At 47.7% G+C, this 23,693-nt stretch overlaps 1 protein-coding gene across 8 annotated transcripts in view; it reads right to left on the reverse strand.

The window, feature by feature from the left end:
* KHDRBS3 (KH RNA binding domain containing, signal transduction associated 3) overlaps nucleotides 1-23,693 on the reverse strand; it is a 623,624-nt gene that overhangs the window by 502,379 nt on the left and 97,552 nt on the right. For 4 of the 8 annotated variants that reach the window (XM_079901864.1, XM_079901860.1, XM_079901863.1 and 1 more), the window contains exon 3: nucleotides 19,626-19,695. The exons of the other annotated variants lie outside the window; for them this stretch is intronic. The gene's annotated coding sequence lies outside the window, so the exon portion shown is untranslated. The remainder of the gene's footprint in view (nucleotides 1-19,625; nucleotides 19,696-23,693) is intronic. 8 annotated transcript variants of the gene reach the window in all.

Here is a 23,693-nt window from a genome sequence, read left to right on the forward strand (position 1 = left end):
TTCAAATTTCCCAGATGACTTCTTATCTCCTGTGAATCACCAGAGCTTCAGTTCAAGACAGCATGGAAGGATTTCAGACCACCCATATGTCAGTCCCTGTGCGGGCTCCAGAGGTGAGGAGGACTGATTGGTAAGACCTCAAGGAGCAGAGTCCCCTGAGCTCAGAGCTTAGGGGTGAGGAAGCTGACACCAAACCAGCTCATCACAGGACAATGCAACACATGTGAGTCTGAATGTCTACACCAAGTTCTGTGGAAACAGAGGATCAAACAACTAGCAGTATGTGGGAAAGTCAAGGGAGGCTGCATGGAAGAGGTGACATTTATGGTCATTGAAGGACGAGTAGGAGTTTGCCAAAGAGACAAGGTAGTAGATTGTCATCATGAGCAGAGAAGACAAGTAATATATGGTCACAGTTGTGAAAATCCTTCAGGAGACCCTATGCAGTTGGTGATGGGGTCCTCTGGTGCACAGGGTGGAGTGCAGCACCTGTGATTTTCTGCAAAGTGTTTTCACCTCATTATTTTATTTTATCCTTAAAATAGCCCAGAGCCCATGAGGCCAGGCTTGTAAAGAGCCAGGCTCTGGGTGAATACTTGGCATTTATCATTTAATTTAATCTTCCCATCAGGGCTTTGCAGGGGCTATCCTTCCTATCCCCATTTTGCAGACCAGATTCCAAGGCGGCAGGCCATTAGTTACCTGCCCCAGGTCAAAGCAGGAGAGATGGGATTCAGACCCAGGCACTGTGGCTCCAAGCGCCACACTCTTCACCATGCACCTGCCGCCCATGTGATTCAGGTGGTTAATAACTAACCACAAAAGGCACAGAGAATACAAGGCAGGGTCCGAACTGTGGGGCTGGATCTTCATCTCCAGCATTCCGGCTCTCTCTACTCCTCGTGTGGCCCAAGGCGATCAGTTTCCAGCAAACCCACACAGCCTACAGTCTCTATGGAGAACAAGAGTTTGGGCAAATAGGCACCAGATACCACCGGTGGCTGTGACATTTCAAATCACTGGCTTTTCTTCCTTCCCTGCACACAGGCCTGGGGATTACATATCAACCAGCACAGCAGCTCTGCTGGAAATTCTCCTTGTCAACTTATTAGAGCCACCCTCAGACATGAACTGATACAGTTTCCCCAGGACGTTTTAATTTAATTATTTATTCCAAACCTTGGCCTCCCCCTCCCCCCGTCACACACACCAGCACCACCCATCTCTAAACCTCTTAAAAGTGGAAGGTGGGCCAACTCAGAAGCAGAGGGTGAATTCGAATCCCAACTTCGCATTTTATTAACATCTCAGGAATGGAGATCTCTTGGCTATAAAATGGGATTTCTCCATTCAACACATATTTATTGGGGACCTACAATGTGCCAGACACGTAGAATTCACGGTCGGCAAAATGAACCTATTCCTGCCTCATAGAATCTACAACCTAGCAAGAAAGAAAAGCAATGAAATCAATCACTGTGATCAATTTGATAAGCATTCAGTCAGAGGAAGCATGATTCTTAGAGCTGGGAGGGTGATGTTTCCAACTCATCCAGGGTGTTGAAAGCAGACCTACATCCAGTGCCTGGGAGCATTTTGGAAGAAAAGTGGTGAGAATCAGGAGGCTGTGGAAAGAGGAGAGGCTTTAGATTCAGACAAGATCAGGTGCCACTGCTCACTGGACACACTTCTCCTCACCTGTAAAATGGGTATAGCAGCAAGATCTACCTCTCACATTTGTTCTTTTTTTGGGGGGGGTGGGGAGAACTAAATAAGATAATGTCAGTTCCAAATCGGGAACATACTGGATTTTCAACCTGTAGTCATTCCTGTCCTCTGTGCCCATGAGTGCAAATGATAGCACCAGCCCCACACTGCAAGGCCTGAGCTTGGAGTGGTATCAGGACACACACAGTCACTGAGTCACTCTTTTAATCAGTTCCTTGTAAGCATAGTAAACCCAAAAATATACACGAAGCAGTGTGAGAAGCAAAGAGGCCTGAATAAAAATATAGAAGAAATCTGGTTCCAGCCACAACTGGGGACCAACTTCCCTGGGCCTCTCTGGTCAATTTTATTCTCACCTGCCAACGGGACAGTAGTATCTACACCAATCGTCCCATGGTAATTAATGGTACAAAGATCAGAACCTGATGAAACAAGTAAATGAGAAGCCGTGGAAAGCCATCCAGGTAGAAATGATTAATGCTCTTATAACTGTCATGATTCTTATTGTTCAGAAGCTGGACCATGTTCTTAAATGGAGTTTATGATAAATCGTGGTGATGATGTGCCCACTTCTCTTACCATGGGCAAAATAGAAAGATCATGGTCATCACAATCAGAAGACAAAGATTAGAATCCTATCTTGGTCACTTTCAGCTGTGTGACCTTGGTGATCTGAATTAACCTCTCTGAGCCTCCAAGACTTCATCTGCAAAATGGGGAAGAGCAATACATTCTCCATGGCATGGTGTTCTGAGGAGTAAAAGAGCCCACGTCAAGTACCAGAAATATCGTAGGAGCTCCATTAACATGTGAATCTAGGTGAGCAATGTTAGCTTCCCCCCCTGCCCCTCGGAAGCCTGACTCCCCAACTTCTTAGTGATCCCACATAGCCAAGCGTTTCCTGACCCCAAAATCATGCTCATCTCCAGGGAAGTTGCTCTCTGAGATTCTGCCAGCATCGTGAAAGTTCTACGCCAACAACAGCTGGCCCCTCAGGCTCCTTCCTCTTCCCCTCAGCATCCTCCTTTCCCCTCTCAGAAAGAGGTCTCCCTTCTCCTGTCTAAGTCCAGCCCCTCAACCCACACACTCAGGCCCTACTGGTCCAAGCTGGTTCCACGTTCTTTCTGGTCCCTCACATTCCAGCAAGGTGGCAGCACTCTCTTAAAGGGCTCTCCCTCCAGCCAACCAGCCTCAGAAGGTCTTTACTTCCACCTTCTTCTAAGCTCCTCCATCACAGCTCAGTCTTATCTGTTGCTAATGACAGAACCCATTTCTTGCCTCTCAGCCTAATTCCTTTGGGCTTGTACCTCCAAGCTGTTTCTTTCTGTCTCGCTCCTTCATCCTGGCTGCGATGCTCAAATTCCTTGTGGCTCCAAGAAACCACAGGACTGCACTGCCCACTGCCCACACACGTATCCAATAGCACCGTGGTCCTGCTCCCCTGGGAGGAGAGTTCTGACAACTCCCACGCTTCATCAGGGACCCTGCTCCCTCATCAAGTGTCTTCCACTTACAACCTAAGCAGGCTGATTATTGCACTTCTAATTACTTAACATCTAGCACATTAACAAAGATCTACCTAAATTTCCCTTCGGCAAGTCACCAGGGATGTCCATACGAACGCTGAAACAAGGATCCATCCTGGCCATGGAAGATTCCGTGGGGTCAGAAGGCGGACAGAGAAGGAGGGTCTCCTGTCCAGAGCTGCAGGCAACTCTGAAATCAAGAGCCAATTTGGAGTCCAGCGTGAGAGTGGACCAGAACTGGGAGCCAGAGGAGAGTCTGGCCAGCCTGAAAGCTGAAGGCAGGAGCAGAAGAAGACATCAGAGCCAGCGGAGGGGCTGGGAACTCAGAAGCTACATGCAGGGAGCGAGAGGCCAGACATCTAAGTGACTGGGTGGGTCCGAGCCAGCCTGCTGCCCACGTGCCCGCCTTGGTGTAGTGCCTGAGCAAGAAGGTTTCATTTATGAGGTCAGAGATGCGCGTGGACAGCCTCCTCGTTGTCAAACCCAGCGGTCACTTCCCAGGTCTCTTCCTCCTCAAATGCCACACTGCTTGGCCCCACTCGCCATCCCCGACCACCCTTCCTACCTGAACCTCTCCCCGCTTCAGCATCCTCCCAGCCCTCTGCTTCTTCTCTGGATTCAGTTTTCAAGTCCTCTCCTCTTCTTTTTCTACATTTTCCCATTGTCAGTAAGATCACCAGGTTAGTAAGTAGAAGAACTAGGACACTGTCTTCCAGTGGCCAAAGGCTCTGCCTGTCCCACATGTGTCGTAGTACAGAAAAAAAGCAGCTAAGAAACCAACACCGTTTGCTGTTTAAAATTCATCAAACACTTACTGGGGTCTGGATCTACGCCAGGTGTGGTGGATAATTCTGAACCCTCAAGGAGCTTTAGATTAGAAGGTGGCTGGAGGGTGGACATTTCACAGCAGACACAAGGCTTCCCAACCCTCTGATCTAGAGTCATTTTTAGACCAGCGAGAAGGCGTCTCTCCAAGGTCCTGATCGGTATGTGGGTACCCAGTAATTGTTCCCACATGCACTTGTACTTTTCTACAGCTGCTGCATGCTGTATCTGCAAAAACTATCAGCCTCACCATCAATCCCCAAGCTTGTATGGTCTCTGAATTATTTAATGCTACATTCCAAGAGGCTGTGAATAATGGAATGGGGTGTAAATAATCTTATCTCTGTCTCTACATGCAGAGATTGTGAAGGGGCACCTAAAGAGGCTCTATTCTGCCAGAATCTTCCAACACCTGTGCATGATTAAAAACCAAACCAAATGCCCCCTAGATAACTGCTATTCCCTCGTGGGGGAAAGAAATGAGCAAGTGTCTCATCACATTTCATAGAGAGAGAGAAGCAATTATATATCAGGTTTCAGGTTCAAGTGCATCTAGGATAATTACAGCACTGCTTTCGAGTTGTATAGAGCCTGACAGATCACCTAGTTCTTTCTGCCTTATAGGGATGGGCAGGGTGGCTTTCCTAATTGACAGACAAGGACACTGCTCCCCAGGGAGACTACCTGGCTTACAAATAGAGTTACAACGAGGAAGAAGCAAGCCTGGGGTTTGGGTCTTCTGACTTCCTTGTCAGCAACCTCTCTTTTCCACCTTCCCACCTGGCTATTGGGGCATCATGCAAACATGCCTTTGTCTCCCAGTCATCATGCAGTGTTCATGTGACCTGCCCACATTTCAGGCTTGTCTTCATGTCAGGTAGATTTTCGCGAGGGCATGGGAAGGGATTCATGTGATTTTCATGCCCCACACTGAGCGTCAGATGCTTGCCCTATCTACTCAGGTTAATGAGCCACTAAGATAAAGGAAGGAGAAAAATGAAAATATTCAGGAGATGAAGGACTCTGTCAATGAGCCCCACTAAGCTCTATGGTGTGGTAGCAACAAGCTCTGGACCAAGAATCAAGAAATCTAGAAACCAGTTCTGATTCTGCCGCTACCAGCTATATGATCTCGGAGAAGTCTCATCACTGTAAACATCCAACTTCTTACTCAATAAAATGAGATAAATAACAGTTTAGACCCCACAGGGTTGGGGGGGTGACCAAAATGGGAACCATGTACATTAGTGGAAGTGTTATCCCCATCTATGAATGGATGTGCCTAGGATTGTAGTCATGATGCAGGAAGATAAATGCTCATCAGGCCTGGGGTAATTTGGGAGAATTTTCAATCTTCCCAGAGACAAGGAGCCAACACAAAGGCAGAAATGTTGAGTTCCTCAAGCCTACTTCACAGGAATAGTCCATGTTAACCAAAAGTCTTCTGTTGTAAGTCCTCTCCCAATTTCAAAATCTCCATCATAAAATCCTCCTCGGGCTTCCCTGGTGGCGCAGTGGTTGAGAGTCCGCCTGCCGATGCAGGGGACACGGGTTCGTGCCCCAGTCCGGGAAGATCCCACATGCCGCGGAGCGGCTGGGCCCGTGAGCCATGGCCGCTGAGCCTGCGTGTCTGGAGCCTGTGCTCCGCACCGGGAGAGGCCACAGCAGTGAGAGGCCCGTGTACCGCAAAACAAAACAAAACAAAACAAAACAAAAACATACCTCCCCGGACAAGGATGGAGGAGAATATGGTCAGAAATGATAAAAGCAGTAAACACTCCACTGCAATCTTCACCCTCATTTCAGAAGTGTTTATCCTCAAATTTCTTTCTTCTCTTAGGAGCTCGGAATCTCTTGTGACAACTATCGCCTACCCACGTGTCCCTAAAGGACCATTTGAATCTGTGTCTCAGTACACATCTTGGGTCCTCCCTCGTGTCCACCTTAACTGGACACCTGACTACCAAAACCACGTGGACATCAACCAGGAGGTGGGTGAACAGCATCTTAAGCTAATTAAGGAAAGCAGGTTATTATAGGGAGGCCCTATTCAAAAAAATAAGGAAATCCGGTATGACAGAGAGCTGAAACATCACCTAATTGGGAGAACAATTGCGAAGAACTATTAACCAGAGTAGATTCAGTTCCAGACACCCCACTGCTTAAGTGTCAAGACCAGAATAGCTTCCCAAAGTCTGATGGATGACTCCACTTCCTCTCCAACACTGTGAAAGAGCAACAAGGTAGGATGATGAAAGATTATACAAAAGGTGAGGTTTGTTCTACCTGTTCTCATCCTTTCTCCTCTTCTCTTCCCAGCTTTATGTATTTATTGTGCATTGAATTGTGATTATATCTCTGATACTTCTGTGAGCATCCTGAAGGGAGAAAACTGTATCTCATTTTTCTTTATTTACTCAATGATTCACTGAACATCTCCACACAGGTGATCCACAGACATCTTCTTTTTTTTTTTTTTTGCGGTACGCGGGCCTCTCACTGTTGTGGCCTCTCCCGTTGCGGAGCACAGGCTCCGGACGCGCAGGCTCAGCGGCCATGGCTCACGGGCCCAGCCGCTCCGCGGCATGTGGGATCTTCCCGGACCAGGGCACGAACCCGTGTCCCCCGCATCGGCAGGCAGACTCTCAACCACTGCGCCACCAGGGAAGCCCCACAGACATCTTTAAATCAAAATGTCTAACAGTGAGTTCCTTAACTGTCCCTCATATTCGCCCTTCTTCCGAATACCCTACCTCAGTTGATGGCACTGCAAACACCCTAATCACCAGGCAAGAAGGTGCCACCCTTGACCCCCACAACTTCCTCATGCCCTACATCCATCAGCCCTAAATCTGATTCGGTTTTGCCTTAGTCTTCAATTAACTCCCTGACGTTTGTTGAATTCCTTACGTGTGCCATGCACTCTAGCTCCAGGGGCATCAGGGTGGACAAAATGGACATTATGCCTGTCCTCGTGGGTTCAAGTCCAGCTCCATCCCTTACTAGTTTGGGAAAATTACTTATTCTCTGTTTGGCTCCAGGTCCTCATCTGAAAAATGGAGATAAAAATAGTGCCTACTTCTGGATGGATGAATGAATTTTAAAAACTGGTATATACATATGATGGAATGTTATTCATCCTTAGAAAGGAAGGAAATCCTACGTCATGCTACAACATGGATGAAGTTTGAATTATGCCAAGTGAAATAAGCCACGTAGAAAAGGACAAATACCGTTGATTCCACTTAGATGAGGCTAAACGAGTCGAACTCATAGAATCAGAAAGTAGAATGGTGGCTGCCAGGGGCTGAGGGAAAGGGGCTCTGCGGAGTTGTTATTTAAAGGGTACAGGATTTCAGTTTTGCAAAACGAAAAAGTTGAAGAGAATTATGGCACCACGGTGTGAATATACTGAAGACTACTGAACTGTGCACTTTGAAATGGTTAAGATGCCAAACTGAGAAATCCTGGGATGGATGTAACTTTAAGCACGGCTAGATTCAGGGGCTCAGAGGATGTGGTCAGGGAGGGCCTTGTCCCCGTCTGCTGGCTCTGCCTTCCTGGAAGGGTGATGGGGGTATTTCAGGCTGGCCTGACCCCAGGGAGCCACTGGCTTTCAGGTTTATGTCCTGTCACAGCCCAGCAATTCTTGCAGAAGGAAAGTCTCTCTTTCCCTGTAGTTCCAATAAAAGTCTCAAGGTTGACTCTGAATAAATAAATAAATAGAACGGTCAAGATGATAAGTTGTGAATTGTGTCTTTTTCACCACAAGTCAAAAGATTTTTTAAATCAACCTAAGAAAATAGTGCCTATCTCTCAGGATTTTCATGAAGATTCAATACATGAGTTAATACGTGTAGAGCACTTAGAACACAGTAAGTGTTCATAGCAAGTACCATGTGCATTTGCTGTATACAAATGCTCATTGTAATAAGTGGTACTGAAGAACAAGGGCTCCCCCGTGCCCTGGTGACCTTACACATAGGCACATAAACCAGGCAGACAAAGCCTCAAGCCACAGCCCGTCTGAGTCTTGGCAGAAAGAAGAACCTGAGGATGAGAGGCTTCTAAGAAGCCACTACGAATTCATCTCCACTCACTCCCCATCCCCCCTGGGAAGCTGTTAGAAGATAGTTTCTCATGACTTCTGATGAGATATGAGACTCTTCACCCCTCCCCCTCCCCACACAGCTGCACTCAGCAGGGAGTGTCCCACCACTTTGCTACGTTGTCATCTGGGCCCTGTGGCTTTGGCGTTCTCCTTTTGGGGTGTGCGAGAGGGATCTGAGTAGCTAGCTAGTGGCTTGGGCTCCTCTCCGTTTCACTGTCTATGTGTGTAATAAACTGTCTCCATCTAAACATGGACGATTGTATCTTGACTGGACAAATCTGTCAGCCTTTGCCCTTGGCCTTGTGCTCAACAGAGAGAAAGAAAGTGTCTCATATAATAAAGAGACTAACAGAGGGACTGTCCAGGTCAAGGGCATCCATAAGAGGCTCTCCATGGACTGCCCTACATTTGACCCATCAGCAAATACCATCACTTCGGCCTTTAAAATACACCATCTGGTCTCTCCTCCTCTGCTTGTGGTCCCTCCCGTGAGGTTTCCTAGAGGAACCAGGGCAACCTTGTAAATATACAGAGAATCATGTCATTCCCCTCCTTCTTGCTCTCCAAAGACTTCCAGTTATATCAAATAAATGCCATTCTTATCAATGCCCTACAAGACCCTTCACGACCTGGCTTCTGCCTACATCTACAGGCTCGGTCACGAGCCAAGCTCTTGCCACACAGGCTTCTTCTAGCCCATCAAACACGACAAGAACGTTTTGCACCGTAGAGCCTTTGCACACGCAGCCCTTCCCCCTCTGGAGCTGAGGAGAAGAGAAGATGGTAGAAGACAAAATCCTGAAGGAGTCCTAAGAATGGGAAGCAAGTGATGAGCAGGTGGAGATGTGGGGCAGTAACTCAGAGAGTGGTGTCAGGAATCCAGGTGAGGAGAGCATCTCAGGAAGGAGAGATTAGTGGACTCCGTGGTCTGATGGGAACTCATGTGAGACTCACGGTGTTCAACAATTCAGCATGATGCGAGGTCACTGGTGGCCTTATTGTGAGCAGCCCTGGAGAGATGGGGGGTCGAGGCCAGCCCGTGGGGTGTCAGAGAAAATCAATGAGAACCAAGTATGAGGAAAGGCTGGAGATGAGGATGAAAAGGGAAAGTAACAAGAATGAAGTTGTGAGACGGCAGGAGAGGATGGATTCCAGAGAACAAGCAGAAGAAGTAGCCTTGGAGGAAAGGAAGATGCTTGAAAAACAAGAGTAAAAGAGAGAAGAGGGGGTGCTTTTAGACGTCCCATGTGTCTTTTTTCTCAAACTTCACACTGAACTTCTCATGGTTCAACCAAATGCATCACACTGGCCTTCTCCTCTGCACTTTTGCTCAGACTCTTTGTTAAGAATGTCCTTCCTGAGACTTCCCTGGCCGTCCAGTGGTTAAGACTCTGAACTTCCACTGCAAGGGGCGCGGATTCGATCCCTGGTCAGGGAACTAAGACTCCACACGCCGCGCACCTGGGCCACAAAAAAAAAAAAAAAAAAAGTCCTTCCTACTTTCCTTTGCCTACCTGCTCCTAGTGACTTTACGTGCACACTTTGAAGACCCCCTCTTCCCGCTTGGGTGACGTATTTCTCCTCTTAATTCCCCAAACCTACCCTTCATAACTCTGTCACTGCATTTGTCAGTTTGGTTTATATTTACAATCTTAGCAATCTGTTTCCATCATGAACGCATGAGCTCTCTGTGGGTAAGACGCTAATCCTATTTAGGTCTGCATCCCCAGGGATGTCTAACATAAAATGGGCACCATTGTAAACATTTGCTGAGGGACTGGAATTAGCAGCCCTGCACTGAGTCACAGCTTTGCAATTTGTCTTTCCTCTGAATAGTTTTAAGCAAATTGTTTCATCTCTTTGAGCCTTGGTTACTTACACTATATATAAGGAGACCAAACCCAACTGAATATTGAAGGAATCGAATGGAATATTGATCATGATAATGCTTTCGAAAAGCATGCTTACAATGATCACATGATTACAATGTAATATATTACCATCCATCGCTGTTACGTCTTAGGGGGAGCTGTTCCTTTAATCAGTTCTAACAGGAGTATCCACGATGTTAATGAGTTTCGGTTTTGGTTTTTGAGAAATTGGAGAGGTGGTGGTGTGGTGGATTGACGTCTGGAATTGGACTCAAGTTCCTAAATAGACTTGGGACTCAAAGAAAATCACTTAATTCATCAATTTGATTAGTTATAAATATTTGCTGAGCACCCACCAGGCATCAGGCACTGGGGATGCAGACGTGAGAAGGTTCTGTTCCCACCTAGAGAGAGAGAAACTTGCAAATCAGCGGTGAGAGTTCAATATCTCACAGTAACGGCTGGGATAGAGGTGGGAGAGAGTAGAGCAGTAGCACCGTGGAAGGAGAAAGAGGCAGTCAGAGAACCTTCCCAAGGAGAGCTGGGGGTGCACTTGAGCTGCAATTTGGAGGATGGGTGGGACTTGCCACAGAGAGCCAGGGGAGGGGACTGCAGCATGAGTAAAGGCTGGTGTGTGTGGCAAACAGACTTCAGGGTGGTCCCATGATCCCCACCTCCTGCTATTCATGCCTTTGGTAATATCCTCCCCTTGAGAAGGGGCAGAGCCTCTTCTAACCAATAAAAAATGGCAAAACGGAAGGGATATCACTCCTGTGACTATGTTACATTATATAAAACCCTGTCTTGCTAGCAGATTGCTCTAGGATACTTGCCGACTTTGAACAAGCAAGCTGCTGTGAATCCTACAGCTTCAAGGAAACGAATTCCAACAACAACTGAGAAAGCTTGAAAGTAGATCCTTCTCCAGCTGAGCCTTCACATAAGAATGCAGCCCAGCCACCCCCTTGACTGCAAGCTGGTGAGATCCTGAAGCAGAGAACCCAGCTAAGCTCTGCCCCAGATTCTTGACCTATGGAACTGTGAGACAATAACTGTATGTTGTTTAAAGCCGCTACATGTGTGCTCATTTATTAGGCAATGATAAAAATATATATATAAAGTGTGAGGCAACACACTTTTAAGCTCAGAAGAGACATGGCCATCTCCTAAGCCTTGGTTTTCCCAAGCATAAAGCTGGAATGGTCACAAGATCAGACACGCACACTTCTCTGGACCTTTGGGGGATGCTGGTGAGACGGGGGTTTAGCTGTGAGAGCATTTCTGAATTGCTGGATGCCATAAAGTTGCTGGTTGATCCCATTTCCTTACAGACACACTTAACAACAAAGTTCCCAGAGTCTGCCTGCCTCACCCCTATTTAGAAACAGTAAACGTTGGGAAGTAGTCAAGCTGTATTCAGGTCTCCCCAAAGCAGTGTACTTTCTCATCTCTGAAGCCTTTGGCCAGACTGTTTCTTCTACAAGAATGCTCTTTCCGGGATTTCCCTGGTGGTGCAGTGGTTAAGAATCCGCCTGCCAGCACTATTTACAATAGCCAGGACATGGAAGCAACCTAAGTGTCCATCAACAGATGAATGGATAAAGAAGATGTGGCACATATATACAATGGAATATTACTCAGCCATAAAAGGAAATGAAATTGAGTTATTTGCAGTGAAGTGGATGGACTGTCATACCCAGTGAAGTAAGTCAGAAAGAGAAAAACAAATACCATATGCTAACACATATACATGGAATATTAAAAAAAAAAAAAAAAGGTTCTGAAGAACCTAGGGGCAGGACAGGAATAAAGATGCAGATGTAGAGAATGGACTTAAGGACACGGGGAGGGGGAAGGGTAAGCTGGGACGAAGTGAGAGAGTGGCATGGACATATATACACTACCAAATGTAAAATAGATAGCTAGTGGGAAGCAGCCGCATAGCAGCTGAGATCAGCTCAGTGCTTTGTGTCCACCTAGAGGGGTGGGATAGGTAGGGTGGGAGGGAAGGAGACGCAAGAGGGAGGAGAAATAGGGATAAATGTATATGTATAACTGATTCACTTTGTTATAAAGCAGAAACTAACACACCATTGTAAAGCAATTATACTCCAATAAAGTGTTAAAAAAAAAAATCCGCCTGCCAATGCAGGGGACACAGGTTCAGTCCCTGCTCTGGGAAGATGCCACATGCCGTGGAGTACCTAAGCCCGTGCACCGCAACTACTGAGCCTGTGCTCTAGGGCCCGTGAGCCACAACTACTGAGCCCCCCCACGCCACAACTACTGAGCCCCCCACTCCACGACTACTGAAGCCTGCACACCTGGAGCCCATGCTCCTCAACAAGACAAGCCACTGAAATGAGAAGCCCACGCACCGCAACGAAGAGTATCCCCGGCTCACTGCAACTAGAGAGAAATCCCACATGCAGCAGTGAAGACCCAAGGCAGCCATAAATAAATAAATAAATAAATAAATAATCTACTTAAGAAAAAAAAGAAAGAATGCTCTTTCCTCCACTTCACCTCTCCTGTATCTTCCTACCTACTTCTCATGTGCTTTTAGCTCAGACTCTGCTTCTCCCAGGCTCCCTTCTATGGCAAGGGGACATCCTCCCATCCTCTGTGACCCCAGGGCACCCTGACTGACCCTCGTGACATACTTCACTACAAGTTCTCTTTTACCTAGTGTCTCCCATCTCACCTCCAATGAGCCGTGACCTCCTTAAAGAAGGTGAATCTTATTCACCTTCATGTCCCTAATATCCGGCACAATGCCCAGTGCATAGTAGGTGATATTATACATATATATAAAATATATATGTATATAAAGTAGACCATTTACATACACATATATTTATATACGGTGGAGGCAGCTTCCCAGTCTAGGAAAATGATACTGATACATGTAGTGCAGGAAAGACTCCACCAACATATCCCCCCAGGGAAGTATATCCATTTATAATTTTATTCCATTTAATAAGAGGATGTGTGGGGGCTTGTTTAAACCCTTTTCTTTTTTAAAAAAGAAAAAACAATTGGAGAGTATTTGGTGTTCCTGCAGGTATAGACAGCTCTCCTGTTCCAGGCTCCCTAGGGAAGCTGTCAGAGAAAGTTTGCTGCTGTCTGAGTTGCCTTCTCTTCTGAGTTGTCAACTCAACTGCTTTCCAGCAGCCATCCTGAGAGGTGGGAGAAAGAGGAGGTGACTTTGCTGGTGTTTAAATCAAGAAAAGAAAGCCTTAATTGTCAGGGATGGGGCCAGTCCCACTCCCTCAGGGAAGGCACAGGAGAGAGACAGGTGGAGGTGAGGAAGGAGGTCCATGCAAGCCCTGCATTGAGGCACCAGCCCAAGGACGCTGGTGGGGGAAGAGACGGAGGGATGGCATCTCACTCCTGCTTCTCCCCCAACCCAAGTCAGGGGCTCTCCTTGGCTGAAGCCATAAGGCGGAGACAAGACCACCCACCCCTCGCTCCCAGCCGGGAGGTGGGGCTTCGCTCCCCTTCCAGCCTCGCTTTGAATTCAGGCTCCACCACTTGCTAGCAGTATGACCCAAAGCGAGTCAACGAACCTCGCCGAAACCCAGTTTCCCATCTGAAAATGGAAATAGCAATCCCAGCCTCAAAGGGTTGTTGAGATAATTAAACAGGGTTAAGTGTGCATGAAGCCTGGGAGAGATAAATGATTTTAAAATGTCAGTTCCACGTCTCCCCAGCCACCTCCCCGAGCATGGCAGCCACTTGAACCCAAAGAAAAATGCACTGAAGGAAAACGAGATACCACAGGAGAGAGCACTTTGAGGTGAGTAAAACCCCAGTGTGTAAAGTGTAATTACCATTCCTACTAGTGAAGAAAACAACAGGTATTGCACAGAGGCAAATGACAGTGGCCTGTGTACACGGCATCGCACACTGGGCTGCTGAAGCACATTGGACCTCATCTGACCCTCAGACTGTATCCATATTTCACTATTGCCTCCATCGTACAAATGAGGAAACTGAGGCTCAAATATTACAACGGTTTTCCCAGAGAGCCCCACCTAGGACTCAGGAAGATTGGTAACCGACTCCAACTTCCTGGAGTTGCATGCTCTTTCCAGCCTTCTTCACACATTCTATCCATGAGCACTCTTGATCATCCAATCCCTCACCCTGTAGGTTCCCCCACCACGGACACATCTCACACATTCTCCTGGCTTCTCCCAACATTTCTAAATGATAAGAACGATTTCGATTGAACGTAACAGAAACTCAACTCAAACGAGATGAACAGAAAGGGAATTCATTGACTCCTGTGCCTGGGATGCGCAGGGCGTGGCTCAGGCTTTAGAGGTAACTGGGTCCAGGTGACGGGTGGATAGTGCCAGTCAGGTTATAAATACAAGGTATCACCAAATCCTACCAGGTCCTCCTTTTCCAACCTCACTGCCTTCACCAGCAAAGCCTGTACTACCCAAACCCTCTATCCTAGACAAAAACTGTCCACAGAGCACCTCCTCAAAACACACGTGGACTGTCCACACCTCTGAGAATTGCCTCAAAGAAGGCGGAATGGCTGTCCCACCTGGGTCTCGTCCTTCCTGATGCCAATTCTCCCTTCTCCGTGATCCTTCTCTGACCCCTCCTGGCCATAGCCTATAGTCTTGGAGAGGTGAGGTAGCCTGGGATCTGATGGGCAGATCTGGAGTTTGGTTTATGGTTTTGTTTTTAACTGAAATAAGCTTTTAGGATTTGAAGGTTGCCTGCTGCTTTGTTCTATTTTTATAGTGAACACAGCAAATCCTTAGATAATCTACTTTAGTGGCCATTTAATTATATGCACGTGAAGCAAGGAAGACCAGCACTGGGGGAGGGTGCACTGGGACTCGGACAACAGCCGTCATTCTCTTCTAAGAAGAACATGGAAGTATTGGCCTAGGAACCCAAGAGCCTTTGGGGGAACAAAATGATTTAGACCCCAAGCCCTAACCTTTTGATGCTCAATGTTCATGGACATTGAAGACTGAGGGGGTTAAACCATGGCAGCCGGCAAGTGGGCCTTATGAACAGGGCCCCACTCCCTCTTGCATCACCTTGTCCAAGATGCTCTCTGTGGGCTCTCTGGTCTGGCCCCTGAGTAGGCGGAGAAGGCAGAGCTCACCTCCTCTGTAGGCCTGGTTCTCTTCCACTCAGGGTAGATGGGTAGGAAGACCTGCGTTGGCCTCAGTTAGAAGCCACAGTCCCCAGCTCAGCTTAATAGAGGCCCCATATTCTAGAAATTATAAGGTATTTGCCCAAATTCATAGAGTTGTGCTTTCTCTTTTGACCTCCGTTTTCTGTGTATACACTCCCAAACACAAAGAGAGGTGAAGATGCTTTTTTATAGTGCCTTAGAGTTTCATCCCAGCCTCTGTTTTGCTTTGTTTCATTTTTCCTCCTGGGCTGGGGGCAGTAAGGACAGAACTTAGAAGAGAAGTGACTTCCCCAGGATGGGCAGAGCAACACAAGCACAAGGTGTCAGCGGCCAAGCAGGTCTGTGTCCCATCTGTGTCCCTGACCCTCACTCACCTCGCACTTGAGGTATCATCTCATTCCTTCCTCACAGCAACACCCCGACGTGTCCGTGTATGACACCCAATGTTTGGGATAAAGCGGGTGGAGAGAAGCTAAGCAACTAGCCCAAGGTCACCTGGTCTGTGAGTGGCAGCACCAAGCTTGTGCCCTGGGTGGCTTTTCATCCAGGACGTGACAAGGTGGCATGTGAGACCTGACTCTACCTTGTCATGCACGGTATTGGCTGAAGCCCAGTAAAAGAACAAATGCCTTTAAAAAATAACTTTGCATATAGCATTTGCCGAACCGTTTAAGAAATTAAATACACAAATCAATTTCTGTTTTATTATGAAGTTGATCTTGTCAATACTCTCCTCGGGTCTTCTAGGTTCCTCCCTCCAAAACAAATTGAAAGGAGAGGCCTAGAACAGTGAATTCATCCTGGGCTGGGCTTACCTGCCCCTTCACAGGGCTTCCCCCCACCCCACTGACCATCAGCCCACACTTCAACCCACTCAGCTCAACAGGAATTCTCAGGTTCCCAGTGCTCTTCCGCTGTCCTGGGTGGGGCTGTCTGCTTTTCCATCGCTCTCTCTGCTCTTTCCCTGTCTCAGCATCTCCACTCTTCTCCAGCTATTTTCTCCCTCCCCTGCCTCTCTGCATCTCTTCCACATACATACACATAAATTCACTTTATGTTTTATATATCAAAGCTAATTTCCTCCAAGGTGGGGAGAAAATCTGTCCTGAAAAAATAGGTATATTTTTGCCAGTATCGCCAGGTGGTGGTAGTTTTCCCCAAAGCTCTTAAAATCCCTGTTCCTTCCCTGTGTCCAGGGAATCTTCCCTGAAGGGCAAAGGCATCTGTTCATTAATCAGAGAGCACTGAAGCCCCATTCCGTCCTCCTGGGGCTTTTCTGATCTGCTCGGCCGTGCCCCTGGGGGTCCTGGGCCTCCAAAGAGACCTCTGGCAGGAGCCGTGAGAGTCCCCACCAGATGCTCAGCATGGCCCCTTTCATGTCCTTCCCTGGGCTTCCCTTCATGGGTCGAGCTCCCTCGGCCAGGGCTCTGTCTATTGGTAGTGCCCCAGCGCAGGACACCCACACAAGATAGGGAGGCCAGGTGGACGGGGGGAGGGGGGTCCCGCACTGACTGAAGGGCTGTCACTGCAAAGGTCAGCTGGCTGTGCGGGCCCTTCGTCTATTACGGCTGATGATGCCCACAGCTGGCCGACCCTGGGTGGACCCACGGGAATTCCCATCTCAGAACTCAGCAGCTTTCTCAGGAAGGAGTGTGCTTTACAGATGAGACACGGACAGACCCTGAGTGGCAGGTCATCTGTCATACTCACCGCATCCCATTGAGGCCTCCTCTCTTTTCCCCTGAATGATGATTTTTCCTGCTCTGATTGGACCTAAGGACATGTCAGATGTAGACAAGAATAGGAGACCCCTGGGGATGGCAGTCTTCTCCAGCTAATCAGCCTGCTGATGGCTGTCCAAGAAGAGCACAGCCACAAATCCCATGATGTCGTGGAAAGAAACATGAGCTTCAAGTGAGATTGAACTCCAATCCCAACCCCATCACTTCTAGACGTGTGACCTTGGGCCAATTACTTGGTTTCTGCATTCTGACAGGAAATGGGTAGCACACTCAGAATGAGTACCATGGGGAGAGTTTAACAGACAACTATTCAGATGGGAAGGGCAGCATTGGAGGAGAGCTAAAGGACCAGTAACGGGAGGGGAACCCTGACCAGCCCAAAGCTTGAAGGGTGGACGGGAATAGCTTCTGTGTGGACAGGAGCTGCAGCCTTCAGTAGAGGGAGGCAGGCAACCCGCAGCAGAAACACCAGAAGCTTCCTCTCCTTCCATCTCCCATCTCCTGGTGCCCCCCCATGACACGCCCAACCAAGGGGCAAGGGACCCATGGAAGCAGTCCATCCAGCTCAGCTCCGGGAGAGGAGGGAAAATACCCAGAACACGCTGAGCCGCGGTTTCTATATCTATAAAAGAGAAGCAGTAATAACCATAGGATTTTTGAGAAGATTCAACAAAATACTATCCTCTGGAACACAGGAGCTGTTCTGCATTTCCTCTCACCAATACCCTGTGCTTGTCTGGGTCTCCCCCAAATCAGGACACATTCCTTCACCCAGGAGCTCCCCCAGAAACGGTCACCAGCATCACAGGATGTCCTCTGTTTAGAAAACATTGACATCCAAAGTTTAAGCAATGGTTTACACAGCTCTCGATCTGATTTAACGCTCCCAGCAGCCCGGCAGGTGAACGCGCTTGTCCTCATTTTACAGGTGAGGAGCTGAGGCTCAGATTAATTACTCTGCGCAGGTGTATGTGTCATGAATAAGAGAGCCACGACTCAAACACTGATCTTTGCCTTCTAGGTCTGTGCTTCTTTGAATTTATTTTGCACCTCACACCAGAAGGGGAGTAGAGTTTTCTGACCCACCCAGAGGAGAGGGGAGTCCTCCTCTGTGGCCAGACTCTGCAGATCTCTTTTGAGTGTACCCTCCCCCTTCCCCCTTCTGTGGACTTTTTGTTTCAACGCCAAACCTGAAACTTTTCACAAGAGGACTCTTCTCGGGGCTCTGAAGCACTTTGCCCCATGCTCAAGGGCAGTGGGAAGCAGCCCCTGCTGGAGGTCCTCAGCCAGTGACCCTGGGTGCTGGAGAATGACCCAGCCCCCCTGCTTCTGGGCGTGACCCTCCAGGCTGAGGCACAGCTGGGCTTCAGAGCTCCCTGAAGGCTCAGGCTGTGGTGTCCTCCTCAGGACTTTGCTGAAATGGCACCTTGGCTCTGTTCCTCTCCCATTCCCGGTCCTGCTTGCATCCCCATTCCTTCTCTGGCATCTCCTGAGAGCACATCCTCCAAAAACCACCTGCACACAAGTGCTTGTTTCAAGGTTTGCAACTGAGGAACCCCTTTCCCCAAAGCCCCTTCACGGGTGCTAGAAATATCCTCACAACAATGGAGAGATTGTTGGACTGGACCACTTCTCCCCAAAGCAGAGGCAACCTCTCTTCTGCTCCAGACCCTCGAGCTTTCTGTGAAATTATACACTATTCAAAAAAATTAAAAAACATCATTCTCCAAGAAGCCAGGAAAATCTCCATGATTCCTGGCCCCAGGTCTACCTATATAGCACAGTACACAGTGTCCTTGATGGTTTTTCTCAGGGATGCACAAATAGTCCCAATTCCCCTCAAATTCCATCTCCTCTGCAGGTTCACACCTGAAATTCCACTATCAGGGTTTTGGTTGCTGCACCAACAGAACACCCTAGTGGGAGTCATATCGAAGCTGTAATCTCAAAGCCGTTACACTTCAATTTGAATGAAATATCAGTTTCTTCATCTGTAAGACAGAGATAATGCCACGATCTTGGGGGCTTAGAGTAAAGACGAATAAAGGCACAGTACGTGTGAAAGAGCTACAAAAGGGATATCACGATTTGAGAAACTGCCCTTGCCACAATGACCATTTCATCCGGGAGCCCTTCTGGGGCTGAAGGCGAGTGCTACTTCCACCCCCTCGAGCTTCTAGGGAAGGAGGCTGGTCAACCTAGAAAACCAGGGACAATGCTGTCTCCTGTAAGGGACAGACTCAGAACGGCTTAGGCAATGCAGAAGACTTATCCGCTCACATAAAAGAATCTCAGCATGGGTTTTCCAGAACTGGTTAAGTCACAGTTCAATGACTTTATCAAGGACCTAAGATCTCCCCATATTTGCAGTGCCTCATCGTTACTCGTTGGGGAAATGCAAATGAACAACACAATGAGATACCCTGACACACTTATTCAAATGGAGAAAATTTTGAAAATTGACCACACCAAGGGTTGGTGAAAATGTGGAGGAACTGGAACTTTAATATACTGTAAAATGGTACAAGCGCTTTGGAAAACAGTTATACCCACCACATGGTCCAGCCATTCCACTCCTGGGTATTTACCCAAGAGAAGCAAAAGCATATGTTCCTACAAAGACTTATCTATGAATATTCATGGAAACCTTACCTGCGTAGCTGAAAACTGGAAACAATCCACAAGTTCATCAACAGTTGAATGGATAAACAAATTAGGGTACCTGCATACAATAGAATACCACTCAGCAATGAATAGTAATGAACTAATGATACGCTCAACAATTTCGATGAATCTCAAGTAATTATGCCCCATGACAAAAGCCAAGCAAGAAAGAGTACATACTGTGTGATTTGTTTATATAAAAATCCAGGAAATATAAACTAATGTATAGTGACAGGAAGCAAATCAGTGGTTGAAAGGGGACAAGAGAGCGAGAAGGACAGGAGAGAAAAATCACAAAGGGGCGTGAGGAAACTTCTGGAGGTGATGAAAATGTTTCTTATCTTGAATGGACAAACAACAATATCCTACTGTATGGCACAGGGAACTATATCCAATCTCCTGGGATAAAGCACAATGAAAAAGAATGTACATATGTGTAAAACTGAGTCACTGCTGTACAGAAGGGTGACGCAACACGGTAAATCAACTACACTTCAATAAAAACAAATGTTTCATACAGTTGATGATAGTTTCATACATATATCAAAACTTATCAAACTGTATGCTTTAAATATGTTCAGTTTACTGTAAGTCAGTGATCCTTGGCAAAGCTCTTCTCTCTTTTTTTTTGGGGGGGGGTACGCGGGCCTCTCACTGCTGTGGCCTCACCCGTTGTGCAGCACAGTCTCCAGACGCGCAGGCTCAGAGGCCATGGCTCACGGGCCCAGCCGCTCCGCGGCATGTGGGATCTTCCCGGACCGGGGCACGAACCCGCATCCCCTGCATCGGCAGGCAGACTCTCAACCGCTGCGCCACCAGGGAAGGCCTAGACTTCTTTATTGAGTGTCTACTACGTGCCATTCATGTGCTGTATGCTGGGGATGCACCAGTAAAGACTCTGCCCTCTGTAGTCCAAACTCCAGCAGAGAAAGTCAGCAAGAAACAACAACAGCAAGATGGCACTCACACTCACTCCCCAAAGCATTATGTCTCTTGGCGCTACTCACTGACCAATTTTGCTCCTCTGAATCACAGTTTTTTTCTTGTGGTGATCATCTATCCTCCTCTGGGAGCACATCCTTTCTTCTAATGATCTTCTATCATTGCTTAAGCTACAGTCAAGTGCCTGCCAGCAAAGATTATACGATGCTCTGTCTTCATACTTCACATTGACTTTGAGGACATTCAACCATCATACTCTGAATCCATCAACCACATCTTCGACTGCTCCCTTTTTGCATCCATCTTGCCTTCTATTAGTAGATTAGGAGAAAGCATGGTACAGCAAAAGGACCATGGGTTTTGGTAGCAGACACACCTGGATCCCAACCTGTCTCACCACTACACTATCTGTATAACCTCGAAAAGGTAATAAGTCTCGCTGAGCCTCAGTTTTTCCATCCATACCATGGGGATAATATATAACTTCCGGGATTAACATGAGGATGGATAAGAGATAATGCATGTGAAGAACGAAGTATGGTGCCTGACACGTAGTAGGTGCTCAGCAAATCAAAACTATCAATATAATAATGATGACGGTTCAAAACCAAGCTCTATGGTTCACTAGCACTGTGTCCTTGGGCAAGTTATGTCACTGCTACCGTGTCCAGTTTCTTCATTTGAAATGTGAGAGTTACAATGTTGATTCAACAAGCTGGATGTCAGGATTTCCATGAGAGTCACATTAGAGACTCATTACATTAGCACAAACTGAGCACTTGCTAATTGCCAAACAATGTGCTTGGTGTTGATACAATAGAGATGGAAAAAAGAAAGACAGAGTCCTTGGCCTGCAAAAGCTCAGAAAATATAAGCAGCAAACTATACTGTAGTAAGAAAGGAAGTTCTAGAGGCTAAGGGAGGGTGGAGGGACACTTCTTCCAGTCTGGAGAAGAGAAATCAGGAAAAGCTTTTCGGAGGGTGTATTATCCGAGTCAAGGCTGAAAGAATCCATAGGGCTTATCCAAGGAGAAGGGGAGAAGAAACATTTTCCAGATCAATGGTCAGCGAGAGCTGGTCTTATCACAAGACTGCAAGTCCGGCACGGCGGGTGCTGAGCTGGGTAGCATGCCCAGCACCTTACCTGACCACAGAGGGCACCAGGTGGAGGCTGGCCTCCCTTTCCATCCTGCCCCACCAGCAGCCAGCACGGAGCTGTGCTGGCAGAAGAAGAATTTGGCCCTGTCTCCATTTCCAGACTGACCCATATGCAAGCATCCCCAGAGACATAGCATCCCCCCTCCTGTCAGGCCCTCCAAAGTGACTCCCTGCCCCTGGCGCTGACACAGCCTGGTGACAATTACAGGGTAAGAGCGACTCCTCACCACAGAGCCTTCAGATCGGTGCTATTATCTTTATGTAACATTTATATTTCCTTTTGTCCTCTGCAGCCTTAGGACTTCCGGCTCCTGATTAGTCATAGAGTGTGACTTCTGCTGAAGAGGCTGGTGCAGGAAAAAGGTTCTGGATGGCTTTATCCGGCTCCCTGTCAGGTCCCTCTGTTAAGCCGTCCCCTGCTCCCCACCCCACACGCCCGAAACGGCTGATTCCCCACGGCAAACTGGGAACAAGAAGAGAGAGACTGCCAACTTTTTGGAGCCACTACACATGCTGGTAAGTTTCTGCCCATTTGTTACACAGCAAGAGAAAACTAACACAGGCTCTCAGGCAGAAATGGACTTGATGCTTAGAGAAGGATGGGGGGAGGGAGGGAGGGAGGAAACGAGGGAGGGAGGAAGAGAGGGAAGGAAGGAAGGAAGGAAGAGACGGTAGGAAGGGCGAAGGCCAGAGTGGACAAAATACGCTGAGAGGAGTCAAGTGCAGTATGAGATGTAGTCAAAGCCAGGCGGGGGCCAGCTCATAGAATGATTTGTTTGGCGTGGCAAATAGTTTAAATTTAAATGCAAGTGGGAATTTTTGAAGGTCCTTAAGTTGATGAGCGACGAGATCTGATTTACAGTTTTCAAAGAGCACTCAGTATGCTATATAAAGAACAGATTCTAGGAAGCAATGCTGGCGACATAGAGACCAGTTGGGAGACTGCCGTAACAGCTGAGGGAGAAATGGTGGAGTCTGGGGCATTTGCAGCAGAAGGGGAGCTGGAGAGAAGTGAACAGACTCAGAATCTCTCTTAAGGAGAGCACCCACAGGGCTCACTTGTGGGCTGGATGTGGGGTGAAGTGCTTAGATGAATTAAAGGTGATTCCCGGGACTGGGGCTTGAGTGACTGGGGAGAAGGTGGTGACATTTACCAAGATGGCGAAGAGTAAAGGAGCAGCAACTTTGGAGGTAAGGTGAGAAAATTAAGACTTTCTTTGATGTATTAAGTTGAGATGCTCATTAGTCATCTAAGTGGAGATGTCAAGTCACAGGATATATGAGTCTGCAGCTTCACGGTGTTAGTGCTGGAGATATAAATTTGGAAGTCATTATCATGAAGATGGTATTTAAAGCCATGGAAGTGGATGAGGTCACCTAAGGACAGAGTGCAGGTAAAGAAGCAAAAGGGACCCAGAGCTGATCCAACGTTCAGACCCAGAGCAGGGGAGGGCATCCAGCAGAGAACACTGTGTGAAGACGGCCTGGGAGGGAGGGGTGGGAGCTGGAGGAAGCTGTGGGAGCGAAGCTAAAGCAGTTTCAAGAAGCCAGAGGAGCCGGGCACGTGACGTGTGACTAGGAGACAGATGTGATGACACGGAAGAGACCCTCGAACTCGCCAGCTTGGAGGTTGATGGTGACCTGACAGAGCAGTTGCTGTAGCGGAGGACGGGGTCATATTCAGCCCAAACGGTGGTGGCAGAAGAGGGAATGGATGATGAGGGAGGTCAAAGGACATTGAGGATGTGATCCTATGATGGACAGCAGAGGAAAGCACCCGAAGCTAGTGGGGCAGTGGTAAAGGCGGAAGTATTAGTGTTAGAACATGCATCATCCCAGTAGAGGAATCATGTCCCAGGTCTGACCCTGTAACGCAGACCACAGGTGGGAGTGTCCCTTTGATAGAAGCAGGAAGCGTCATCCACTGAAACAGGAGGAGATGGAGAGAGAGCAAAA

This window comes from Stenella coeruleoalba (assembly GCF_951394435.1).
Source record: "Stenella coeruleoalba genome assembly, chromosome: 17".
Taxonomy (NCBI): Eukaryota; Metazoa; Chordata; class Mammalia; order Artiodactyla; family Delphinidae; genus Stenella; species Stenella coeruleoalba.